The sequence below is a fragment of the Alosa pseudoharengus genome, unplaced genomic scaffold, assembly GCF_046254945.1.
Source record: "Alosa pseudoharengus isolate Yale_2024_CS ecotype anadromous, Long Island Sound unplaced genomic scaffold, YU_APseudo_1.1 YU_APseudo_1.1_scf_3, whole genome shotgun sequence".
Classification (NCBI taxonomy): domain Eukaryota; kingdom Metazoa; phylum Chordata; class Actinopteri; order Clupeiformes; family Clupeidae; genus Alosa; species Alosa pseudoharengus.
Genome location: NW_027468718.1, coordinates 9,382,642 through 9,390,141, shown reverse-complemented (window position 1 = coordinate 9,390,141; position 7,500 = coordinate 9,382,642). Strand labels below are relative to the sequence as shown.

The window sequence follows — 7,500 nt, the reverse complement described above, 5'->3', positions numbered from 1 at the left end:
TTATGTTCTTTTATATCATTTCACTTCATTTTGAATCATCCATTTCTGGTTTGATTTTCATTTTTTATCTGCTTTTTCTCCTCTTTTATGTCGACGTGTTGGTTCTACCCTTCAATCTAGTCCTCTGTTTTTCTCTCTGTGTGTATGTTCACTCTTTCCTTCCGTAGGGGTATCTGGAATGTGGACACAGTGGCATAGGATTCCGTAGGCTACTCTTCCCGTCTACTGGCGTGGTGTCTAGCTACCTCGGTGTGCTCCCCCAGGGTTGCCATAGCAACAAAGACGCACGCGCGCGCGTTCTGCCTCTGTCGACTAGCAACATGACTCTCGATCTCAATCTCTGATTACATATCCTGACCTTAACAGCCCATGCAGCAATCATTCAAGATTTTCTGATTCTCATGAAACATGAAACATGTTTGTATATATTTAAATTATGCTTATAGTCAATGTACACGCACACAGTATGTGTCTGTTTCTGTACATGTGTGTATATGAAAACACTATAACCCCTTGTTTTATACACATCCTAACTGCACATATTTTTGTTCTCTTTGATCATGAAATCAAGTGTCCTCTTCCTCTCTTCAAATTCAAATCTGAAGGTTCCTAGCTGAGGGATCCTCAGATGTTCGTGTAGCATGTCAGGACAAAGTCTCTTCGGCGCCCCGCCCCTTCAAAAAATGAGTAATTTCTCTTGTAAAAATAACAAGATCCTGTTTCTGTTCGAACACCTAATTCCATGTTTGTACCAATGACTCACTGCACATACCTGTGCACTTTACTTGTGCAGTAACCAAGAAAAATGATGCACTCATTGCTCACTGTTACACATGCTAGCCTGTTGTATTACATAATAATATGGTCCTCTCAATGCTACGGGCCTGTTAGCCACACGTGCTAGCAGTCCTCATTCTAATAAAACACTCCTGTTTTAGCCCCAACAATTCTAACTATCATACCTGTATCATACGTCTGTAAGAGATGTCATGAAGCATGTTTGTTCCTGATTATAACCAAAGTTTTATTGTTCATAGCTTAGTTTAGTTTTGATCTCTGATTTGAGAAGGTAATGGGGACAATATCATTTCAAAAGGACCCAAAATGTCTCTCTCACTGTCAGGGTGTCTGTGGCTTATTCTCTGTGAAAGAGACTTTAAGAGGGGTTTTGTAAAGAGTCAAATGGTTGAGCAGAGCCAAGCATGTTTCTCATTGATTTTTTTTTACTGTTCTGTCTGTTCGAAACCCCTCGTATGAGAGAGATGATATATAGCTTTTGTGGTTGGATTCATGAAGTGAGATGTTTGGGAAAAATATTTTTTTAATCCTAAATGTCCAGACAGTTATTAGATATGTCCGTTTTGGCAGTGCAGTTTGCACCGTCATCCATCTTTTTTCCCTGTTTTCCCTCTGGTCGCTCTCGTCCCCTGTGACCCTTCTTAAGATTCTAATCAGGACGGCCCACTTCTCATTCTGAAGAGTCTCTCTCTCTCTCTTTCTCTGTCTCTCCTTTCTCTCTCTCTCTGTCTCTCTGTCTCTCTGTCTCTCTCTCTCTCTCTCTCTCGCTCAAGAGTTTAACCCCCTTTATCTGTTTAATCACCAGACACAAGAGTTTAACCAGCACTGCTTGTTTAGATGGAGACTCCTAATCCTGCTATGTCAGACCCCATCCACTCTCCCTTCAGTCTGAGAACCCCCCCCCCCCACGCGCACACACACACACACACACAGACACACACACACACGCAAGCTGATGGCCACCTACGTACATGAACAGCCTATTAACCCCCCTCACTTTGTACAGAGAAGGACGCTTGGGGCTAAAGATCACTCGCTCTGTGCTTTCTCACAAGGTGAAGAACCCAAGCAGATTGCCTTGTAGATGGGTGGATAGGGCTGGGGTGGGGGGGTCGAGAGACGTAGACATCGCCCAGCGTTTCCCATCTGGAGCCGCCCCGGTGGTCTGAGTGGGTAGAGCAGCTGTGTTGCCGGGTCACTGGAGAATGTGGCGAGCCATCTCCCACGCGCAGAGCCCACGAGTGTTGAGGGACGTGTTGTTGCTGCTTCACGTTGCTCTCAGTAAAGAACACAAGGGAGGGACTAGACCTGAGAGGGTTTTCTTTTGTTCTTCTTCTTCCCTCTCTCTCTCCCTCTCTCTCTCGCTCTCTCTCTCGCTCTCTCTCTCGCTCTCTCTCTCCCTCTCTCTCCTTCTCTGTGGTGATCAAGTGGCAGTGCTGACAGCCGCCTGTTCAGAGACTGCACTTGAAAAGAGGTGCTGTGGTGACGTCAAAGGGAAATGGATACTTTGAAATTGTCATGAAAGAGTCCTCCCACAACCTCTATGTGTCCCCATACGTTTGGAGTTGAGTTTCGCTTGGCTGCTGCTCATTTTATTTTATTATTATTATATTTTATTTTATTTCTCTAAGCCTCATGTCTTCAGTGCTCTCTCTCTCTCTCTCTCTCTCTCACACATACCCGTCATATCAGGACGGCAGACACCAGAGCCCAGCCCTGTGAATACACAGCCCAGCAGCGCAGGATACTGCCCTGGGGTTATAAAACCACTCTGAACACTCCATCAAATAACCACAGAGCAGAGGACCAGGCGCACGCACACACACACACACACACACACACACACAGCGGAGCTGCATGAATCTAATCTCATTACTGCTATAATGACTGCTGCTTTTGTGTCAAACGAGAGGTATGATGAAAGAAGGAAAGTATGACCAAAAGCGATCACGGGGCAGCGTTGTCTTTTTGAGTGGTGTGGGTGTTCTATAAGAAGTCGTAGGCCTGTTTTGTGTACATATATCCTTCAACAGCTCTTATGAGAAAAAGGAAGAAACTTTGAAAGATGGACTTCTAGTGTTGGGCGTGGCTTAACCTATCACCCCTGTTCTGATTAGATTTTTATAGCCCTGCATGAAGAGAAATACTAATGATTCCCCAATCTTTTATACTTCTTTTCATTCTTAAATGGACAATGAAACAGGGAGGGGAAAAGACTACCCACGGAAAATGAGGCTCTCCATCAAGTCCCTTTCAGAGCCTAAAACATGGCCACAAGCGCCACCTACCTGTCATAATAGGAAGTTCACAGCTGATTTACATGTGAAGATGTTCATGCTTTATTGTGTTATTCACAGTTGTTGGCATAAGTCAATGCCACAGGGAGTGTGTAAATGACATGTTTTAGTTTTACGCACTTCATCGGTTTTTCAAGTTTAAACAACCCCATAATAGAAGCATAAAACCCCCAAGAACTGACCAATGGCAGTTATCTTTTATATGGTTAAAGTATTACGTCAGTCTGAGATTTGGAGTTTTTAATTATGGAAATTGGTGTTTTTTTGTATGTGCTGTAGATCTCTTTTTCACTTTTGTGGATACGTGCTAACATGTATGTAAGGGTTTTGTGAGATGTACGTATGAATGTATGTTATGCCAATCCTGATCACATTGATCATCGCTCCCTCACCAACTGTCAAAAGGAAGTGTTTTTCAATGTTTTTTTTTACGTTTTTTTTCCTCCCAAATACACACTGAAGGAAGAGGTATATGTCTTCAGGTCACAACCTTGCATTTGTACAAAATAAATATTTGTATGAGTATTTTACATTGTGTTTCCCGAAATGCCTTTGTTAGAAATGTATGTGACGTGTGCGTGTGTGTGTATGCGTGTGTGGGTGTGTTTGTATGCGTGTGTGTGACTATAGGGTGAAATGAGATGCAACAGAAGCCAACCTTTTTTTTTCATAACAATATTTTTCAATACTGTATGCCTAAACTATAGCCTACATCACTGTACAAAGTAGTCATCCCTCAAAACCATTCAATGCATTTCTGAGGGCAACAAAAGATGCTAGTGTGGAATGTTCTCATGCCAATCTAGATTCCATTTATATCAAAATTGGGAAATCTCAGGACAATGATAATCACTTGGACTATGTCCCCTGGAATCTGGTACATTAGAGTAATAGTTCCATATCCGAATTGGAAAAAATCTAGAAGAATGACAGTGATTTGGGGTGGTATTGGTTTCGTCTCCGCATGTTTGCTAGAGAATAAGATAACGCCGTCCTGTCTGGCGAGCGGAATTAAGTCGACGCACGTCGCGCTCTCCTTCCATCTAGCGCCCATTCACTTCTCCTAATCCTGCTCTGCGCTCCAGCGGTGAGTGAGGTGACACTTTGCGAGGGCCCCGGAGGGATAAGCGCTAGGGACGCTCCGCGGGCGGAGGAACACACGGGGTATTTGCATGCAGATAGATTACCTCATTTTGCGTCAGTATGTATGGGATGTACAAGATGCACTGCGACCTCTGTCTCACGAAAGGAGGCAAAAAATGATGAGCGTGTGTGTGTGTGTGTGTGTGTGTCGGTTTTTCTGTCTGTCTCTTCTGTGTGTCAGCCTGTCTGCGATCCACCCTGCTCTGAGATTGAGTAGTCTATGTAAAAAATATCTTTCCCTGAATTCTATGTTAATATTGATATTGATTAATAGAAAGCAATTTACCCAAACTGACACCTAAACCAGTTCAAGAGTTTCATTTCAAAGATAGAGCGATGCAAATATGTTGAAATACTTTATATGCAAATTGGAGCTCAGAAAGCCCATCTACTTCCTATACTACACATTCACTATCCAAATGCACATGGAGAGAGAGAGAGAGAGAGAGAGAGATATATAAATAGTCAGGAATGCGAGAGTAAGATGAGACTAGTAAAATTAGTGAAGTGATGACACCCCCTCCCCACTGATTTACAGCTGACAGAAACCCCAGAGCCATCACTCATCCTCACACTCCTCTCCTCTTCCACTCCTCTCCTTCCCTTCATCTCCCTCTCTCTCTTCTCCTCTCTCCTGTACTGCACTCTCTCTCCCTCTTCTCTCTCTCCTCTCCTGCCCTTTCTCTCCCTCTCTCTCCCTCTCCTTTCCCTTCTCTTCCCCTTGCTCTCTCCTCCTCAAGTTGCTCTCTGTCTTCCTCCCATGCCTCTCATCTCATCCTCTGTTCCATCTCTCCTTTCCTCAACATTCCCTCTTTCCTTTCCCTCTCTCTCCTCCCCCTTTCTTTCCTGCCTTCTTCTCCACACTGAGATAGACACATATCCTCCACATACAAAACACTTTGTGTGTAACATTGTGTATAATGATGTTGTTTCCCATCAAAATAATAGCAAAATAATAAATACTTCAGCATTTGCCACCATTTCACATCCTTACCTACCGGTGGTGCAGAGAGGAGAGCACTCCAGTGGGTTTGGCTCTACGTTTAATGTCACCAGTGAATTATTTTAGGTGCACAGCTGTTTGGGTAGGCTATCTGTTTGCGAAATTTAGCAGAAAATTGCAAATGCATTGTAGTGTGTTGTATTCAGTTTTGAGACACAAATTGGTTTTCACTTCGGGTTCCAACCAACAGCAATGGAAGGTGAGGGAGGAGGTCATTTAGCTAATCAGTAATTTATCACACTGCATTTACATAAGAGGGGTCAAGCAACTCTCTTCATTCTTGTTATGCAAATCAAACCCACAGCAACAAACTTCACAAAGGCAGTGGATAGCTAGGACCATAACAAGTGCTTAATGTGATTTGTTTTTACATTATGGTGGTTAAAAGGAGAAATCCTATGAAAAAAAACCCTGAAAACAATCAGTTTTACCTAGCTCAAGTTACTAGTTTCAACAGCTAAAGCAGCAAGGCAGCTAGAGCGCTACACTCTGGAGGCATGAACATGGGGGTTCATGGACATATCCTCATACATAAACATATACATACTATGAGTCATTCCATTTTCTGACTTGCTGATAGAGTAGAAATGAAGAAGCATTCAAGTGAAAGACACTTGTTCACTCTAAATAAAACTCACTGAATGCAGTGCGCATTGGTCAATTGTGACTTTCAGAAAATATGATATAAAATACTGCTACCAACCAGCACATGTTTTTGATTGAGCAGGGGGAATTCTGTGCAGTGATTTTTTCATAACCTATACTGTAGAATATGGGTTTGGATAGCAGTCCTAAGATACTTGCGCGGTGGCTTAGGTCATGCTGTTTGGGGACATGACATTGAATTGGCCTGGAGGATGGAACAAGACTCTCATCCTTCTTCCTCGACAGTCCACTCTGACATCTTCACAGCCATTTCCACCTGGCAGGTGTGTTTTTAAATGGTTGTGTGTGTGTGTACGTGTCTCTGTGTGTGTGTGTGTGTGTGTGTGTGTGTGTGTGTGTGTGTGTGTGTATGTGTATAACAGTCTCTCATATTTGCACCTTTAATAAAGGTACCATCCCTCCACATGCCCCGGTGACATTTCCTTTTTTGCTGTTATGTTTGTATTTATTTGTGTGTTTGTGAATTTTCACCTGTAAGTGCACACACATAACCACACACACACACACATAACCACACACACACACATAACCACACACACACACACATAACCACACACACACACACATAACCACACACACACACACATAACCACACACACACACACACATAACCACACACACACACACATAACCACACACACACACACACACACACACATAACCACACACACACACACATAACCACACACACACACACATAACCACACACACACACACACACATAACCACACACACACACACACATAACCACACACACACACACACACACACACACACACACACACACACACACACATAACCACACACACACACACACATAACCACACACACACACACACACACACACACACACACACACACACACACATAACCACACACACACACACACATAACCACACACACACACACACACATAACCACACACACACACACACATAACCACACACACACACACATAACCACACACACACACATAACCACACACACACACATAACCACACACACACACATAACCACACACACACACACATAACCACACACACACACACACACACACATAACCACACACACACACACACATAACCACACACACACACACACACACACACACACACACACACACACATAACCACACACACACACACACATAACCACACACACACACACACACACACACACACACACACACATAACCACACACACACACACACATAACCACACACACACACACACACATAACCACACACACACACACACATAACCACACACACACACACATAACCACACACACACACACACACATAACCACACACACACACACACACATAACCACACACACACACACACATAACCACACACACACACACACACACACACACACACACACGAACACACACACACACACACACACACACACACACACACACACACGTTTCCATGAGACAGAGAGTCGGGCTACTGACAGAATGATTTGTGTTGAACTGATGGAGCACTTTTGGGTCTGTCTGCTCAATTAGCGCCTAAGTGCCAAGACATCCATCATACGAGACACCATCTATCCATCTCTACATCCCTCTCACCCGCAGTCTGTGT

General features: G+C 43.6%; 1 protein-coding gene across 2 annotated transcripts in view; it reads left to right on the top strand.

The window, feature by feature from the left end:
* Positions 1–3,625, top strand: part of vangl1 (VANGL planar cell polarity protein 1) — a 117,226-nt gene extending 113,601 nt beyond the window's left edge. For both annotated transcript variants that reach the window (XM_076263117.1, XM_076263116.1), the window contains exon 10: positions 1–3,625. This exon is cut by the window's left edge and continues 861 nt beyond it. The gene's annotated coding sequence lies outside the window, so the exon portion shown is untranslated.
* Positions 3,626–7,500: the final 3,875 nt, after the last annotated feature.